Raw genomic sequence first — 9,585 nt, forward strand, 5'->3', positions numbered from 1 at the left:
CAGTGACTATTGAAGTGCCTTTGTATTAGGCACTTTGAGGACCATACACTTTCATCTCTCTTAACTTTTGATGTTTATGTTTGAATTTCTGCTCCAGGCAATCTTTATAGCCAATGGAAAGAGATAGTCACTTCCAGGACTTGGTTCATCTGAGTGCTTTTCAACATCTACCTTAAAATGAGATTACCCATGCCCCAGAATGCCTATTTTTCTCTGCTGACTGTTAAAGGAAGTCTAGACGTCTAGCTCTGATGTAAATGCCAACATCTGGACAGGTTTATCCCACCAGCAAAAGTCCCCTGGTAAAATCCAGAGCAATTACTTTGTTCTCTTGAAAGGACAAAATGCTAAATCAAGGTGAGAGCAGAGAAGAGTGAGGCTGAAGAGAAAGCCAGGGAGAAAATGATAAAGTGATCGAATTCCCACACCACTTCAGGCCCAGTAAGGAACAGAGTCAGTGCAGAGGCCCAGCTCATCCTCTTATCTATGGATATGGTGGGAAGAATTTATAGATTTCAGAGGGAGGAGACAGGAGGATCTGAATGTTTTGTAGAAATAAGCTAATAAGTACTGGCTCTGTATGTAAATGAAGTTACCCCATTAGCCTCAACTCTGTGGTAGTGTTCTGGCTGAGCTGTTATATGCAAAGGATCTGTACATTTAAAAAAATAAAAATAAAAAAAAATGCTAAGGTGTTCTAGAGGGAAGCAGAGCCACTATGGGTTAGGTTATCCAGGGCCAACTGTCCTGCTTATCCACAACAGGAGCAAAAAAGCAGTGCTAGGTAGTGTGTCACCAAAGAAAACTGCTGTTTTTATCAGTTCTCCCAGAACAAAGGAGCCTATAGATAGCTGCTTTCTCACATACTTGAGAATACTTCACGATTTTTTCATTTCTTTGTTTTCTACCTCTGCTCTTCCATCAAGCCAACAGACACTAAATTCTGTCTCTTCAAATTCGATCCCTTATGATATTGCAGCTTTAGGGTTGCTGAACTTGACCAAGACAGCACAGCACATTATTTGGCATTCACTCATATGTATAGATGCATTTTGTTCTCAAACATTAAAGATGTATCTGTTATTAAATTTTCAGTGTCCTATTGCTGCTTATAAAGGCAATGACTATTTTGTGTAAGGAACGCTCTCTGTGTGACTGCAGTGTATATTTATTACTGACTTTTCTGCTGTAATGGAGTCAGTTAAAACTCATTTAGCGTAAGGAGTAAAATATCAGTGTGACCGGTAGAAAGTAAACCAGCAAGAAATGTCCTACATAGGTGTATTCATATATGACTTGTTATAAAATACAACATAAAATATGAGAGGAAGAATGTTGCTATAATTAAAAACAAAGGACTGGCAGCAAGAATATCTGGTTTCTGCTTTCGGCTGTGTCACAGACGCTCTGTGTGGCTATGGAAGGATCACTTCTCTCTCCCGTGGGTTTCCCCATCTGGAAAATGGTCTAATGATACCTTCCAAGAAGGTGCTTGAGAAGCATGACTCATTAATATTTGTAAATATCCAGGGATCAAAGGGCCTGTAGATATACAATGTAACATATTATTATGCTGCTGTTCTTTGCCAATTTCCCTTCTCTGTAAGGATGAGCTCTTTGAATTTACTGCTTTTAACTCAGGAGAATGGTCCCACGGGACTCCGTGTTTTTATTGACTCCAGATGAAGTTTTCTCGTGTTTACAAATAAAGCGATAACTTACTGACCTCCAGTGCCCACCGCGCAAGCCCGCCCTTGGATCTCGTTCCCAAATGTGGTTCTTGCTGGTACATGGCAATAAGCAAAATGCCACATTTCTGGTGAGCAGAACCAGTTTTCTCTCTCACAGCTGGACGGCTCCGGTGGGGCTAGCACAGAGGGAAATGCCCTAGGTGGGTTTTGAGAGTAAGCAGCACAAGGCAGGCACAGGGAGCTCAGCTCTGCCATAAGGAGTGGTCATGGTTACAGATATTTTGCAGATCATGATATGATGCTGTTTTAGTAACAATTGGTCCCTTTTTCCCTGTCCTGGGATGCAAACAGTTTACAGTTCTTAGAAGGAAAATCACTTCTGCAGCTGCTCCGCTGTGGGGATCTTTCAGAGCCAGAAAAGCCAGAGAGCAGCTCCTGCAAAATGTTTTCTGTAACTGAGGAGTATGTATCACCAAATCAAAACAGTCTTGGAAATGCTTGAAAATAACACCAGGGTTAAACTTTCAGCTATTGGAGGATGTGAGAAGTCTGAACATGCTGGAGTCCACTGGTGGATAACAATTCCAGAGAGTGATTCTGCGTAGTTGCAGTCAAAGTGTTTCATCGGCCCTCAAAAGGCAGAATTTATTTCAATATTTAGTTGTTGTTTTTTGTTCTCCAGGGACAGCTGAAAGTTTGTGATCTGGTAAGATAAACAGGTAGCTTTTACTTACTGGAATACTTAGATCTTTTGGAGGTGGATGGAAGCTGTGTTTTGCTTAAAATAAAGTGATTTGAGCATTTCAGATACAGCTGCATTTCTCCAAATGCACCATACAACACACTAAAGAAAGAAGTGTGATGGCATAAAGCCAACATTGGCTAAATTAGGGACAGAAGTTTTACTCTGGGGAAAAGTGCTTTAGTTTTGGGTAATTTTTAAAAAAATAATTATTATTCAGAAATGTTATCTTCATGGGAACAAGAGGTTGCAGGAGAGGCCAGGGCTGACCACTTTGAGCAGGAAATTATTAACGATTCTTATCTTCTGGAATTTGAGTAGATTTGGTTGGTGATCTTTATAGAACAATATTTATCTTTCCCTGGTGGACTTTCTCTTTGTCTCCACCAGCTATCAGAATTATAACCTGGTGTTCTGCATGAGTGGTCTTGTAACTGTGAGCCAAGGGACCTGGGAGCAAAGACAATAGAATTACAGTTACAGTTGGCAAATTGTGAAGATTTTTTGTTAAAGGTTGGATGGTAATCACAGGAGATTGGGTTTTGCGATTACTAATGGTCCTTCGCTCCCCTTTCCCTTGTGGGTCTTTGCCTGTACAGAGCTGCAAGAAACTGCATGGAGTGAGACTTTATTTTTCAGCGTGTGTTTTCCCTCCTGCTCTGTATGCTGTTGCTGTGCTTATGAAGGAGAGGAAAAACACAAATGTTCTTTGGAGATCATCTGATGTTTAAAAATTTCTCATTCAGATTCATGTCTTCCTCAGTCTCTCAGCTGCCCTGGGCAAAATTTCTCATTTTCTTTTCTTCCTGCACCACCTTATCTGTCCTTCCTCACTGTGCTATCTTGCCCCATAAATACCCCAGAATCTATATGTTTGTATGACTTCAACTATTTTTCTTACATTATCTTGAGCTATTCCTGCTGCATATGCAATAGTAAACAATGATAGCACCAGCTGATGGCATTTTTTACTCTTTGTATATAGATGTGTCTAATCCTGGTTGTTGGGAGTTGCTCTTCGCTTCCCTGCTTGAAAACTGGTAGTGTTGTATGGGCTAACTGTGAAAAGTGTCCTACCACAGAGGAAGTCAGTGCTGGATTCCTTACCAGATAGGCCAGAGATATACTAAAAATGTAACTTATCACTAGTGGGGCTGTGCTGTCCCTGTTACAGCAGGGTCTGTGCTTCCTTATTGATTTATTCAGGGTGGTATGTGGTGGTGTGTAGCCCACAGACCAGACCACACGCTGGCCTGTTGTGTTGGTAAGCATGTCGACGTCCTTTTGTACAAAAGCCTGGGCTGTATTTTCCTTGATGAACCAACTTCTGAAAGAGAGAGGGGGTTGGGGTGAAGGGGGAGCGTCAGCAAGAGATGATAGGATTATTTTGGCAGAAAGATACTGCCAGAGAGATGGAGGTATTCCACAGGCTTCTTGGGCCTCAGCTCTCTCCAACAGGAGTATAATCCCGGTTTTCTTCTTGGGGGTTTAGCAGCCTTGCCCCAAAGTCCTCAACACACAAAGAAGTCACTCAGAGTAGCTTCAGCACACTCGGGGTCAGGCCTTCTAATGGCCTGAAGGGATCTGGGGAGCACAAGAAATATGAGGTGCAAGGCCAGTTGCATTTCACTCTGGAATTTTCCAATCTTCTCGCAGCTAGAATACATTCCCTGGAAAGCCCAGCTCCATTAGCTGTATGTTAATTATTGCCAGCTATCTCAGAAACGGAAATCTTCACTCATTTTTCTCCTTAGTCCCTATCTTCAGCAGAAGAGTCCTGTCTTCAGAGGGTGGCTGGCAAGAGGGGATGGCCTGTTTCTTTGAGTTAGTACTCCTGTATCTGACTTCTTAGTAATAACAACAGCAACAACAACATTAATAAGTTAATTTTTAGCAGTCTCTCTCTGCTGGGGTTATGACCGCACTGTCAGAGGGTGCAGGTAATGGGACTGCACTTCCACATCCAGCTGTGAGTTATGCAAAGCGTGAGGTAACATTTAAGTTAATGACATTCCAGTTCGCACACCTGCCCGATGGCCCTCTGATGCTGTTGAGTCTTTCCTACAGTGGTGTTTGCAGGCAGAGGCTTCCTTGGCTTGGGTGACCATGTTTATACAGGCTTTATTTTCTTGCTAGCATCAGCCGAAAAAAGAGGCATTCCCCATGGCTCCCCTCATCCAGGTTGAAATTAATGCCCTGCCGAAACACGTGGGTGAGGGATATTTAATCCCACATAGCTCCAGGCACAGGACCAGGTGCCACTGTGATCTTTTTCTGTATTTCACCTCCAGAACGTGAAGCAGACGGAACACGGCTCGGCAGCCAGCAGTGGGCCAGCCCGCGGGCCGAGCGGTGGCGTGGCCAGCAGGGGGGAGTGTGGGCAGCGTGAAAACCCCGGGGCCAGGGGAGAGCCAGCCCGCCCCGCAAACACGGCCCAAGGGCTGGAGCAGGAGATCATGGATTCATAGAAGCGTTAGGGTTGGAAAAGACCTTCAGGATCATCAAGCCCAACCGTCAACACAGGATTGCCAAGTCCACCACCAAACCATGACTCTTAAGAGATGGGAGTTTGCTCTGGGTCCCTTCGCCCCCCTGCCACAAACCTGGAGTATGACATGGGTAAGTTGTCCATCACGGGAGTTGCCTTACCTGCACAAAAGTTGCCTTTGGCTGCCCAAAAGTTTGTCTCTGACTCAAGTCTGAGGCCATTGCATAGCTGCTCTCTGTAGCTGAACAGAGACAGAGGCATCCTTCAATGCCTTGTCTTGTAGGGTCTTTCTCCAGAGACATCTCTTGCTATTGAACAGTTAGGAGCAGGGCTGGAGGAGCGTGGAGACTTGGGCACACTGGGACATGAATGGAGCTGTGGGGAGTTTAAACCTTGTGGAAAGCAGGAGGGAAGGTAATGAAGCAGATTGCTGCTTCTGGCTACAGAGATGAAGAAGGAAAAGAGGCCATCAGGAAGAGAATCACTACTGGATGCAGAGAAACTGCACTGACTAACCAGCAGGAAGACACAAATACCTATTGTAATGAGAGCAAGCAACAAAACCACCCACAGAATCCATCAACTTTTATAACAGATATAGAGCAGAAGGAACTGTAGTGACTATCTCATCTGTTCTGTATGACACCCACCAAAGAATCTTCCCAAGTTCATGCCTGTTTGAATTAAGGAGAAACATTAAAGCTCTTCTGTAGAAAATGACTGAAAGATTTCCAGTTTTCAAAAAATCCACCAGAGCTTGTTGTAATTTTCCTCAGTTGTATTTTTGCCTCATTTCTTATCTCCAAGATTGCCTTGCATCTTTTCCCCCCATTGGCTCTTTTAATATTTGCAACTGCTGTTATTGCATTGCTGTCTTCAGTGTCAGACTCTTACATGCCATGACCAAACCACCCATGACCTCCTCTTTCATCCAACGAACAGGCTGCGTCCTGGCAGCTCTACTCCATGGCATCTTTTCCAGTGCTGCAGTCATCCTCTGGCTCTTCCCAGCACCCTCTCTAATCCTCCCTGCCCATGCAGCATTCCCAGCAGCAGTTGTCTTGGTGCTAAAGGGATAATACAGCCTCCCTTTTCCTGTTTAATATTTCCTGGTTTGCAGCCCAGGATCTTGTCACCCTTGACACCGTATTTCACCCTGGCAGATATTTCCATGGCCTCCAAGTCCTCTCCTGATTTTTGGCTTGCTTGGGTAGAAATCCCCTTTTGGTAGGAGGTCTGCTTTCTTCCATAGCTGTGAGTCATACATTTCTGCATTAAAATGCATCGTGTTTGCATGAGCCCAGGCAATCTTTATTGTTCTGCACCAAAGACATATCCTCTTCATTACTTAATAGTTTCATCTCCAGGCTTCAATAGCAATCATTTAATGTATCATTCTGAGTTGGATTTGAAAGACCTGGGCCAAAAGCATCATCTGCCAAATGGTGACTCTTCGCTTACAGTATCACTTCCCAAGACCTACTAGTTAGCCAGTTTTTAATCCATTTAATAAGATCCATGCTTATTTTGTATCATCCTATGGCATGTACTAAAATGGCCTGAAGAAGTCCAAGTAAATTACATCAACCCTGTTACCTCTGTCAAGCAAACTCGTAATCTCACTGTTAAAAGCTGTTGTTATTCTAACTAGATCTAACTAGATCCTAGGTGTCTAGGCTCACTGATATGAATTATTCTATCCCCTTTAATTCATTCTTCCTAACTGAAAAGCTCAGGAATGGAGGCTCCACCAGCTCTCTGTGTGTCTTGCTGCAGTGCCACATGCCATTCTTTATTTGCTCATCATAATACTGGTAAAATGCCACCTTGTTTTAGGCCTATGAAACCTGTTTTCCAAAAATTATCAAAGCTCCTCAGAGTCTTTTTTTGCCAGCTCTTTTTAATGCTTTGCAGTGGTGGGTTTTTCATGTGTTCAATCTAAATTGCTGCCTTCAGGTTTCTTACACTTCTGTTACATATTTTTAAAACCCCGTAGTCGCTATTGGGAAGGAAATATGTGTCATCACTGTCCAAAGTCTACAACAATAATATTTGTTGGCTACAACTGTTCTCTGTATCATTACTAGATAATTATTTCACCACTATTTCCACGTAGAAATAGACTAGAATTGTTTTATGGTATCCTTTGGTTTTACTCTGCTTAAAAAAAGCTGTCTTACTACCCTTAGATCTGTCCGCAGTTATCTTCCTGTTCTTTTGCTCCTCCTATCAATTTTCTACAGTCGTAATAAATTAAATTATCAGTCACATTAATTATTGCTACCAGCTTCTCTTCTCCCCCCCCATATCTACATACACACAAGTCCATAAGGAGAGACCAACATCTACATTTTTAATTATTGCAATTGCTTTGTTTTCCTTACAAACCAGCCTCCTTTCCCAATTGTGATATTTCAGCACCAATAAAAATATTCAGTTTCCCAACTACTGTGTTTCTTCTGTTTGTGTTTCTCTCCCATCTCATTTTGCTCAAAGCTGAATTGTTTTCAGCTTTGGAAACTGGCCCTTTTAAAACTCCACGTTTGTACATTAGCAGTTTGGACTTTATTCTGTTTGCCTGTAACAAATCACATTGAGTCACACTCATTTGACTCTTAACTAATCAATAATTCATTTTTAGTTCTTTAGTTAGTAGTCTTAATCTAGCACAGAATACCAATAAGGAATGAGTTTCCACCAAAGCAGTGTTTTGGAAGGCCCACCCTGATCCCTCCTATTCCACTGCGCCTCCATTCTGCCTGCAGATGTGTGCTAGATGATGTGAGATCACCTTCCACTTTAGCCTAGGTGCTACTAGTACTAGTCAGAGTAGAGTATGCACTAGTCACAAGTCTTCTGGGATGCAACTGGCTGTTTTGCTCTTAATCCTGCAGTGCTTTGGAGTCGGACACGCTTTGGTACCTTCAGGACAGGAGCAGTCAGCAATAAACTGCCCTGGATAATGTTTTCCTGTTTGCCAGCAGGTGACTGTCCCCAAGGTGTCTGCAATGACAGAGCACAGGCCATCTAGTGTAAGATGGCACAGAGTCGCTGTGCTGGCTGGCTCCAGCTGTGTGCTTGGCTGCCTCCAGCTAGCTGTTGTCCTTCATTGTGCAGGGACCTCCACGTGGCCCATGTCCTGATTCTTGTCTGGGTTTTGCTACCTGCCACATCTGGTAAGGAGATTGGGCCGGTCTTGGGGGCCTGCCTCAGTGGTGACCTCATCAGAGACCTTCATTCTCCCACCTGGCCAGATACATACAGGTGGGATGCCAGGAGAGAAATGCCAGCATGATCTGCCCAGTCTTCCCCTTGCTAGAATGAGCTGCAGACCTGGGAGAGCAGGTAGCCAACCTGATAGCCACTCTCTGCGACAAATGTGCATGTTGTTGGAGAAAAACGCAGCTGGCTCAGGCAACCTCAGCAGCTGCTTAATGAGCCTTGACTCATCCTACTACACCAAACATCTGACCAGATGAAATCGGTGCTGGCTGATGCAGCTCCTCTATTGCCACTGCTCAGTCCAGAGAAAAATGAAAGGCAAGCGCTTTCAACCGAAACCTGGCATGAGCCCCCAGCCACTGGCCTCAGCTCGCTGCACCATAGTGTGCTGTCCAGCAGTGAAGCCAGTCTGCACACAGCTGCACCTGGGTCAAGGATGTATATTAATGCAGACAACTCCCTTGGCAACCACTTGATTCTCCGAGGTGGTAGCCCTTGGGCTTCTCAATGTCTCTAGTGTGTCAGAGGTGCTCTGTTACATTTTAAACTGGCGGGTTGTCCTCTTACCATCATGACCCCCTGGGTGAAGAGCTACAGACCTTCCACCAGGACCTCCTTTAGCAGCCTCTGCATCATCTCCTCACCATGCACTCTCTGCCCAGCCCAGCCTTGTGTGCCCAGACCTCTCCTCAGTCCCAGGCAGGGCAGGAACACGGATACACTAACAGCAGATATGTTCATCAGTGAAAGAACAGAAGCACAGACTTAACAAGGCATCTCTGTTCTGGAAGCCACTTCTTCCATTCAAAGACTGCAAAGCCACCTTCCTTTCAAACAGAAAAGGCCAGCTAAATGACAGGCGCAAATGCTGCTTCAGCAGAGCTTTGCAGCTGAAGCCATTCACCACTGCAGGGTCCCTCCACTCAGTACTGCAAAGGATCAAAGCAAACTGCCCGAGTGAACTGCAGTGAAATGTGTTGGTCTGTGAGGGGGAGAGCGAGCAGAAGTGTCAGAGGTGGCACTGCTGGTCTCCAGAGCAGGGCTAGTTAGCCAGGCATGGCACTGCACAAAACACACTTACTCTTGCATTGACTTTGCTGCCTGGCTTTGTTTGCTTAATTGTTTGTTTTCACAGATAGCACTGGGTTGTGTAATCATTTTCTTTGAAAATGGGATTCAGCTCATGTTATTTCACCTAACTGGCCTGATGTTGAGTGAAGCAAAAGCTGCTTTGCTGACAGCCCTGGTCCCCAGCCAGTGACATGTACTTGGGATGTGGCCTCAGAGAACAGTTGTCTTGTTCTGATGTCAGGTGTGTCCTGGGGCCCCAGCACAGCAGTGCGCATGGCAACTGGGAGACATGTGAGGCAGCCCCCCAATACTAAAGGCACACAGCTCCAGCTGTGGCATAAAGATATTTTGAATGGGCAGGAAAGGCTTCA

Source organism: Falco peregrinus, chromosome 11, assembly GCF_023634155.1.
Source record: "Falco peregrinus isolate bFalPer1 chromosome 11, bFalPer1.pri, whole genome shotgun sequence".
Classification (NCBI taxonomy): Eukaryota; Metazoa; Chordata; class Aves; order Falconiformes; family Falconidae; genus Falco; species Falco peregrinus.